General features: G+C 40.1%; 1 long non-coding RNA gene across 1 annotated transcript; it reads right to left on the reverse strand.

The window, feature by feature from the left end:
- Positions 1-6832: 6832 nt before the first annotated feature.
- Positions 6833-8283, reverse strand: LOC109140015 (uncharacterized). The gene is made up of 4 exons (XR_003464193.1): positions 8209-8283; positions 7969-8025; positions 7331-7402; positions 6833-6858 (listed from the first exon to the last, which is right to left on the reverse strand). It is a non-coding gene; the product is annotated as an uncharacterized LOC109140015 (long non-coding RNA).
- Between the last annotated feature and the right edge of the window lie 1823 nt (positions 8284-10106).

The following is a 10106-nucleotide window of genomic DNA, read 5'->3' on the forward strand; positions in this document are numbered from 1 at the left end:
AAAACCAGAGAGAGAAAAATGGACCTGCTGGAAAGTTTCTTCAAACACAGCCCCGTTCGGAGCCCCTGCTGAGCAGAGTCAGGCGGTGGGATCTTTAATTTTACAGTAGAGCTTCTTAATTGTGCCAAATTTATTTAACACATCTTTCCGAAACTTAAATGAGTTTCAGGACAAAGTAAATTTAATTCATGTAAATTGTTGAATATAACGCTAAAAAAATCAACAGAATTTGAACTAGCTGTTGGGAAAACGTGATAAACGGTTGTAAAACGATTAATTAGATGGTACAATTGATGAATATCCGGGACTTGTGAAAAATGTGTCAACAATTGTGTAGTAACTTAAAATACTTTTCATTTTATGAGGGCATATTTTTTTTGCAAAGTTATGCGATGAAATTTTATGGAAAAAGATGGCGACCATTCCATATTTCGAATCAGAGCTAAGAATCTCATATTTCTCCGTCACCATGGAGATTAAACGTTTAGGAGCAAACATGTTTTGATTTATTTAAATGTATCCATTGAATTTCAGTTGATTTATTATACATTATAATAAACGATTACATGTGATGGTAACTGCACAGAGTTAGTTCCAGCTGCTTTTCATCTGCAGTCCGTTCGGCGACACAGTTAAACATATTAAAGCACAATAACCAACAGTACAAAGTAAAAAAAAACACACAGGACACATATACAGTCCCCACCAGGATTTCGCGGGCCTGTTTTTGAAATGGCGACTAAATGGCTGATGTTGCATGAGATTTAAAAAAAATTGCGGTTTGCTTTTTACATTTTTGTTTGCGGGAGGAAGTGTAACACGGGACCACACAGGAGGCGTTACAGCAGCGCCGCGGTTTAGCCTGCGTCCTTTGCCGGCGTCAACTCACACCAGACGCTTGTCCAGCCGCGTAACCATCACAGACATATACATAGACGTGGCCTCATTATTGAGCGCTGATCGTACGTCGTCGCTCGCCATATTGGAAATGGCAGGTCTGCCCGTAAACTAATACAAGGAAATGACTGAACTTCATAAAGCGCCTTTCTACAAAGTTCTTTAAGTTAATGTCCTTATACACACCATTCACACACACACACTAATATATCTGGGAGACAACAGGCACCAAAAAACACGTATGTAACTTTTAAAGTGATGATTATAACATGTTTACTCCTTATGTAGCACCAAACCAACGTATGTATTTTTCTAAGCTGGTGTTTACAGCTACTAATGTGTGCAACACTGTTACTGTGATGATAATATTGAATATTTATATTTAACATTTATCTGTGTCTATAATAACCAGATCCTGAAATGTAGATGTGACATGAGGTTTCGAACGGGTCCACACCTATTGATAGTAGTAGTGGCGTGTGTGTGTGTGTGTGTGTGTTGTATATGTGTGTGTGTAATGCTCTTTATTCAGAAAACCACCATGTCACATCTACATTTCAGGATCTGGTTATTATGAGACACAGATTAAATGTTAAATATAAATTTTCAATATTTATCATCACAAGTAAACATGTTAACACACACATTAGTAGCTGTAAACACTCATGAGATCATTAGAAATACAATTACATACGTTGTGTTGGTGCTACATAAGGTAGTAACATTTATATCCATACTTTACAAGAATTACTATGTTTTGTTGGGCCTGTTTGTCTTCCCAGGATATATTAGTGTGTGCTGTGAATGTGGGATAAGAGGCATTAATTTAAAGAAACTTGTAGAAAGGCGCATTTCTGGAAGTTCATCCATTCCTTGTAGGTTGTACGGGCGGACTGCCATTTCCAATATGCGCTGTACTATCGCAACAATGCATCGGGTCTATGTAGTTTCCTAAGATCAGTCACACACACAACACACACACGAGATATACTAGACTAAACCTGCAAAAGTAGTCCAAAATGCTGGGTCAATAAATGTGTATCCGCAGCAGTATCAGTATTCCACAACACACACACACAATACATAACTGAGTACTAGACATTTTCTCAGATAACACAGACGTTATGTCTCATTTAAAGATGTTTATTGCTCAGTATACTGTTTGTGTAATCCCGGCAGTACAGCTATTTACCGCACACACACCAACCCCAGTAGATGAGTAACTACGAATATTTACTGCAAGACACAGACAAGTAATGTCTGCAGTAAATATGGTCTTACTGTTCATATACTGTTTTGTGTATCCCGAGCAGGTCAGATATGACCACCCATTACACACACACACGCAACACACACCCACACTACAACACACACACACACCCAAGTATACTGAGTACTTACAATATTTACTGCAAAGACACAGAAGTAGTCTGCAGTAAAGATGTTATTGCTCAGTAACTGTTTGTGTAGCCCGCAGCCAGTACGAATTATTGCACACAACACCACAACACACACAGTATTAACTGAGTACTAGGACATATTGAACTGCAAGACATCACAGAAGTATGTCTGCAGTAAAGATGTCTATTGCTGAGTATAACTTTTGTGTAATCCGAGCAGTACCGATATTTAGTTACACACACATACACACCACACCCACAAACACAACACCGTATACTGCAGTACTGGTACATTTACTGCATACAGACACAGGAAAGTAATCTTTCGCAGTAAAGTGTTTCTTTGCTCAGTCAATAACTGTTTTGTGTATCCGAGCGATGTACAGTATATTTACCCCGACACCACACCACACAGTCATACATGAGTAACAGGGACTTTTACTGCAAAGACACACAGAAGTATTTCTGCGTAAAATATGTCATTGACTGGTCTAGTATACGTTATGGTGTCTCCCGGCACAGTCACAGATATTTAACGCACACACACACACATACGACACACTATTTAATGATGTACTAGAACATATTACTGCAAAGACACGGACAGTATGTCGCAGTTAAGATGTCTATTGCTAGTAACTGTTGTGACCCGAGCAGTACGATATATTACTGCACACACACAACAGTAACTATATGAGAATCTAGACATATTTACTAGCGGAAGACACAGACAGGTGGGCTTATATTCTTGCAGAAATATGTCTACTGGTCAGTCTACTGTTTGGCTGCTCTCCCCTGAGAAGTGACAGATATTTACGCACCACACACACACACACACACAGTATAGTGAGTACAGACAGATTATTGCCAAGATACAGAAGTATGTCCGTCATAAAGAGGTGCCTATTGTCTCGTATACTGTTTGTGTATCCGAAGCAGTAACAGAATTTATTGCAACACACACGCCAACACCACACCACACACACTACGATACAACACCAATTTCCAGTATGAATCTACTGCAAACACAGACAGTACGTTCTCGCAGAGAGATGTCTATTGTCGTTATACTGTTTGTGTAGCCCGCGCAGTACAGATTATTTGCACAGCAACACACACACACACTACCACACACCACACACCACTACACACCAACAACACACACACCACCACCACCAGATTATACTGAGTACTAGACAATATTTACTAGCAAACGCACAGGACAGTATGTCTGCAGTATAAAGATGTCTATTGCTCAGTTTACTGTTTGTGTATCCATAGCAGACAGATATTTACGCACACACACACACCAACATTATACGAGTACTACAAACAATTTACTGCAACAGCACAGACAGGTAATGTCTGACAGTAAAGATGTCCTATGCTCAGTATACTGGTTTGTGTATCCGAGCGTACAGATATTTACCACCCCAGCACACACACACACACACAGCACACATACACACACACAGTAACTGAGTACTAACATATTGACTGCAAAGACCAGCAGTATGTCTTGGCAGTAAGTGTCTAACTTGCTCAGTAGACTGTTTTGTGTGTCCCTGAAGCAGTAACAAAGTTTTATTGCCACACCACATACACACACAGTATACTGAGTACTAAACAGATTGACTGCAGACACACAGACAGTATGTCTGCAGTAAATATGTCTGACTTGGTCAGTATCTGTTTTGATGTATCCGGGAACAGTAACAGAGATTTACCGCACACAACACACACAGTATGCTTGAGTACTAGACATATTCATTGCAAGACCAAGGCAGTAATGTGTCTGCATAAAGATGTCTAATTGCGCAGTAGACTGTTTGTGTGTCCTGAGCAGTACAAAGATTTAGTTGCACACACACATACACACACACACACTATACTGAGTACTGGTATATTTAGCTGCAGACAACACAGACAGATGGTCCTGCAGTAGATGGTCTATTGTTCAGTATACTGTGTGTGTTATCACCGAGCATACAAATATTTATTGCACACACACACACACACACACACAAACACACACACAAAGCACACACACACACACACACACACACACAGAGTATACTGACTACTGGTCATATTTACTGCAGACACACAGACAGTATGTCTGCAGTAAAGATGTCTATTGCTCAGTATACTGGTTTGTGTATCCCGAGGCAGTACAAGAATATTTTGGTACACACACATACACACACAAACACACACATTCTCCGGAGTTGGTGCCTTCTCGAGGACCTCCGATTAAATCCTACCTTAAACGGACCAACCCTTTGCTAGACCTGATAGGAACACATGAAAGACATCCTGAACGTTGGAAAAAATCTATTTTAATATATGACCTCAGATTTAAGAAAAATAGACCACACACAAAAAAAAAAGTTTATTTTCCCAGATATTTTTACTGTACTGGTAAGGACCGCCCAACTTTTTTTTTTTCCTAAAGTAACCCTACTGCATTGGTTTTTATGAGTTCAGTCAAGTACACAGAGTAAAGTTTTAAATATCCTGGATGTGTCAGTACTCTGATACTCAGTACTCGAAAACAGCTTATTTGTTACAAAGCAACAAGCACTAACTACTAATTGTAAACATGCTTGTATTTATCCCATCCTTCTGATGAGCTGTTCTGTCCTGACAGAAGTGAAAAAAACAGATTAAAGTAAAAAATGTCAAATATGTTTTGTCAGACAGCATACAGCATGGTATAAAGCATCTCGTGTGCTCCTTCCTCTCTCTGTTTGTGCTGTGGGCATAGTGGTGTTGTGGTGCTCCCTCTCTCACTGTCCTGGATCCCAGCTCAACCTGCACACACCACTTCCATCAGCTCATCACCTTCTCCAGCATATCTATCCCTGCTTGACTCCCCTTCATCACCAAATCACTGTCTCAGACTGTTCAGGTCAGAGCCACTTAAAAGTGTCCGGTCATTTTAGAGCTGTTTTTTTGTTTCTTACTTCTTCTTGTGTTTTATACTTTTGTGGGGCCTGGGACTCTTTCAACTGCCTGCTTCCCTGCAAATCTCCATCTCCAGCCAGCTAATACTCAGTCCCACAGGCTCTGTCCAACCATCTCTCCTCTCAACTTCACGTCCATTCTCTGGTAGCCTGCAATAATCTCCATAATTTCACCTCACCTCTGTGCCCTGATTTATGTCCACATTTAAACACCACCACAACATTTGTTGTTTTAAATGAAGATGAAGATTTAGACAATAATTATACAACATGTTGAGCTTGTGCTATAGTCTGAAGCTGTTACATTTAAAACAACCACGTCTTTCCCATCCCAAAGTGTACTAAGTGAAGCAAAGACCCAGTAACAAATGGAGACTTAATTAAAGCAAGGATACTTCTGCCAGAACATTAGCATTTAAGGGTGCTTTTTTATAGCAAGCACTCCAATACAAACCCATTGTACAAAACAATTTAAATTCAATGTACTAGTTGTCAAATAAATCATAACATCGTATTTGTGCAACACAAGCTTTTGTTTAAACCTGAAATTCCAAGGAAAAGTGGTAAAAAGTGCATTTAAGAGCAAAACATGCAAACATTCGTAAAATGCCTTGAATATCTTTCCAAAATAAAAGCAGCATTTGAAAAAAACAAAACCAACCCCTGACTACTTCCAATACAAACCCATTGTACAAAAACAATTTTAAATCCAATGTACTATTAGGTACAACCACATCGTTGTATTTGTGCAACACACTTTTTTTTTAACCTGAATTCCAAGAAAAGTTGTCAAGTGTATTTTTAAGCATCAAACATGCAAACATTCGTACAAGGCCCATTGAATCATCTTTTTAAATCAAAGCAAGCATTTGAAAAAAAACCAAACACACCCCTCACTACTCCAAGGCTTAGAAACAGGTATGACGCCATGCCGCTCACATGTCAGCGCCCAACAGTACCCTTCTCACGCAAACACAAAGTACATATCCCAAGGTACAGTCGAACATGCACCAGGCCTTGGTGCATTGTATTGCCTTGCGGTATCAATGGCCGGCCCTTGAACCGGTGGGCGTGCTTTAATCAAACCCTGTAACAATTAGTTAAGAAAGACTTTTTTGTCACATCCACTCCCGGTCCCTGCCTGGCTTTTTTCCCCTGGGTGCAAGGTAAGAGGGAAAAGCAGGCAGGGGAACTGGAGTGGATTGTGACTGTTTTGGGTTTATTCCAACAAAACGACAGTTTTTCACTCACTATGTGTGCAGCTAAGATACAATAGATATATGTGACTAAAGTGTTCCTATGGAAACAGAAGGCCTACTGTCATGGTATGGAAGGTGTAAGGCCTACCTTTGTAACATAGTCCATTTTCCTACAGCTTCTGATCATGACACGATTCTATTGTAACATAGAATTTCACACCTCATCGCAGTCCCCTGTGTAGCAGGGCTTTCAGGTGAAAGCAGCGATGGCACCTCTCACAGTCTTGTTTTCCAGGGGTCTTGCCGATACGAATGAAAACCATCAGAGTCTTTTCAACTGCTTTCACCTCCGCTCCCTCCTTTGAACGCACTTTTTTGTTTTTGCCTTTTTACCACCTTGGAAAGGAGATTGTAAAGAACATTTATTACACAGGAAATTTAATACATGCACAGGTGTATGCACTTGTTGTGTATGTAAGAGGTCATTGACTAAAGAACATGGATTGGGTTGAGAGCCTAACATAATGTTTTTGCTGAAAAGTTGCCCGTATATAAAATTGTTATTAATTTCATTTCAATGTTATAATTAATTCAATTGTTAAGGAACTATGTGTCTGGTAATTTCACTGTTGTTTACTTAGCTACCAGGCCAGTGGTTTGGCATATGTATATTAGTGTTCAACCTGAGGGGTATTCCAGAAAGGAGGTTCAACAAACTCTGAGCCTAACCCTGAGCTGAACCTGTGAAGTGAAACTTCTCTTCACAGAGTTTTTCAGTACCAGAACAGTTGATCTCATTTAGTTCAGTCAACTCTAGTTTGTTAATTCTGAGTTTTCACATAAATACGTAATAACACCACATTCTTACCTCCTGAGCCTCTCTTCTGTCTAAGCTGCTGCTTTGACGTGCTTTTCTTACGTCGAGTCACAGGTTCCTCTCCTGGAAAACATTTATAGGAAACAAAGTTAGGTACGTGGCGTGACTAGTCTACTGCCACAGATTCTGCAGAATCTTCACATTGCCACAACATGCAGAGAAAACATCGCCATAACTAGTAATATAAATATTAAATTTCAGCCAGTTGGACAACACTACTTCAGAAACATTTACAGTATGATTTATCTAAGAGAGAATTAAGTCATTAAAGGAGCAAGCATGCTCACTTCCTGGCTCTAGAAAAGGAGTTTGTCTGACTGTTTCATCGATGTTAACACTTTTGGAAATAAAAAACAATGGAGAGAGCAAGTATAGACCTTTTCCTCTAAAACGATCAAAGAGGATGATTTCACTTCAAACACCACGTGTGAAGCCAAAGGCATTGTGATGACAAAGTAAATAGCCCAAGCCAAGCAAGAGACTGGAACAGGCTAGCCTGGTGTCTGGCAATGAAAAGGGGCAATCAGCCTTTGAATTTTCCCGTTTGCTGTTCATTACAGGGCTAGAAACTGCTGCTGACACAAATGTACATCATGGTGGGAAAAGAAAGAGCCATGTGTCACACTTACCTTCTGAGCTTTGCTCTTCTGCAGACTGCTGTTTGTGTTGAGTCACTGAAGCTCCTCCTAGAAAACATTCATAGAAAATCAACTCATAAACAGAATAAGAATGACATCTGCGGTTTGTGTAAGGTGTAACAAATGTCCCAGAAGTTTACCGGTGTTAGAGCTCTGAACAAAACACACGATAAGAAAATTTAACATACTGGTGAAAATACAGGACACATAATGACAACACCACATTCTTACCTCCTGAGCCTCTCTTCTGTCTAAGCTGCTGCTTTGACGTGCTTTTCTTACGTCGAGTCACAGGTTCCTCTCCTGGAAAACATTTATAGGAAACAAAGTTAAGTACGTGGCGTGACTAGTCTACTGCCACAGATTCTGCAGAAATCTTCACAACATGCAGAGAAAACATAGCAGTAACTAGTAATATAAATATTAAATTTCAGCCAGTTGGACAACACTACTTCAGAAACATTTACAGTATGAATTATCTAAGAGAGAATTAAGTCATTAAAGGAGCAAGCATGCTCACTTCCTGGCTCTAGAAAAGGAGTTTGTCAGACGTTCATCTATGTTACAAGTTGGAAAATAAAAAACAGGGAGAGAAGCAGTATAGACCTTTTCCCTATAAAAAACGATCAAGAGGATATTTTCACTTCACACCACTTGTGAAGCAAAGGCATTGTGATGACAAAGTAAATATCCCAGCCAAGCAGAGAGACTGGACAGGCTAGCTGGTGTCTGGCATGAAAAGGGTCAATCAGCCTTTGATTTTTCCTGGTTGCTGTTTCAGTTACAGTGCATAGAACCGGCTGCTGACGACAATGTACATCATGGGGTGGGAAAGAAAGAGCCATGTGTCAGAACACTTATAACTGCTGAGCTTTGCTCTTCTGCAGAACTGGCTGTTTGGGTGTTGAGTCACGGAAGCTCCGCCTAGAAACATTCATAGAAAATCAACTTCATTAAACAGAAAAAAGAATGAGCATCTGCATTTTGTTGTAATGTGTACAATGTCCAGAGTTTCGGTGTAATAATTGCTCTGACAAACACAGCTATAAGAATAATTTAACATACATGTGAAAGCAGGACACATAATGACAACACCTACATTCTTACCCTTACCTCCTGAGCGTCTCTTCCTGTCCCAAGCTGCTGCTTTGACGTCTTTGCTTACGGCGAGTCACAGGTTTCCTCTTCCTGGAAAACATTCATAGGAAACAAGTTAGTACGTGGCGGGACTAGCATCGTGAACAGTCTATGTAATGATGTCCAGAACTACTGTGTATAGATGGAGGATGTGAGCATTAATACAAAAAGGTAAGGTGATTATGATCTAGCACACCAGTCCAGAAGCATAGACATACCTGCTGGAGGCAGCTGGATGATCTATTCAGCTCACAGTCCAACAGTTTAGTCTGCAGAAAACTTTTCCAGTCCAGTCCAGTCCACTTTTCCGACGGAGACCTTTCTCAGCAGCCTAACTCGTGTCCAGTCCAAACTCGAATGAGCAGTTCCAGAGCTGCTTCGCGGTTCTGGACACACATTGGCCACGCCCCCTTTCTGTCTCCATGACTACCGAAGCACGCGCATTGGCGTGATGGAGGTGATACACGTGCAGCAGGTGTTTCTGTCCATAAGTGATGTGTGTGTGATCTTTGAAACCCCTGATGTGTCAAACACATATAGATCGGTCACTACTTTTTTTTCCTCAGATGACTTTTCTTTTATTATTTATTTCTTATCCACCTTGTGTACTGTGAATTGCTGTAACAAGTGAAAGTGAAATCCCTGTGTGGGATCAGTAAAGTATATCTTCACCTGGCTTTAATATACCTGACCTGAAGAGAGGTCTTATATCAAGATCTTGTTTTAAGATATGCTAATTAACACTATTTTACTTTACACAATGTTGCTTGTAGCTTGTTAACTTAGATAGATAGATGGAAAGTGACAAAGACATTGTAAAAGGGGGAAAAGGGACGTAGCTGTCCACGCAGACGCCTCTTTGTTTAGTTTCTTAGACCTGACTCGCCCTTGCACTCATATTTGTGTGAATGCATCATGTCCTCTGAAGAGAGCAAGTTAGCTCTTCCTGCTAAAGTCTAATAAATAAAAAATCTTGAATACATTTTCTAAAT

Source organism: Larimichthys crocea, chromosome XVIII (genome assembly GCF_000972845.2).
Source record: "Larimichthys crocea isolate SSNF chromosome XVIII, L_crocea_2.0, whole genome shotgun sequence".
NCBI classification, from domain to species: Eukaryota; Metazoa; Chordata; class Actinopteri; family Sciaenidae; genus Larimichthys; species Larimichthys crocea.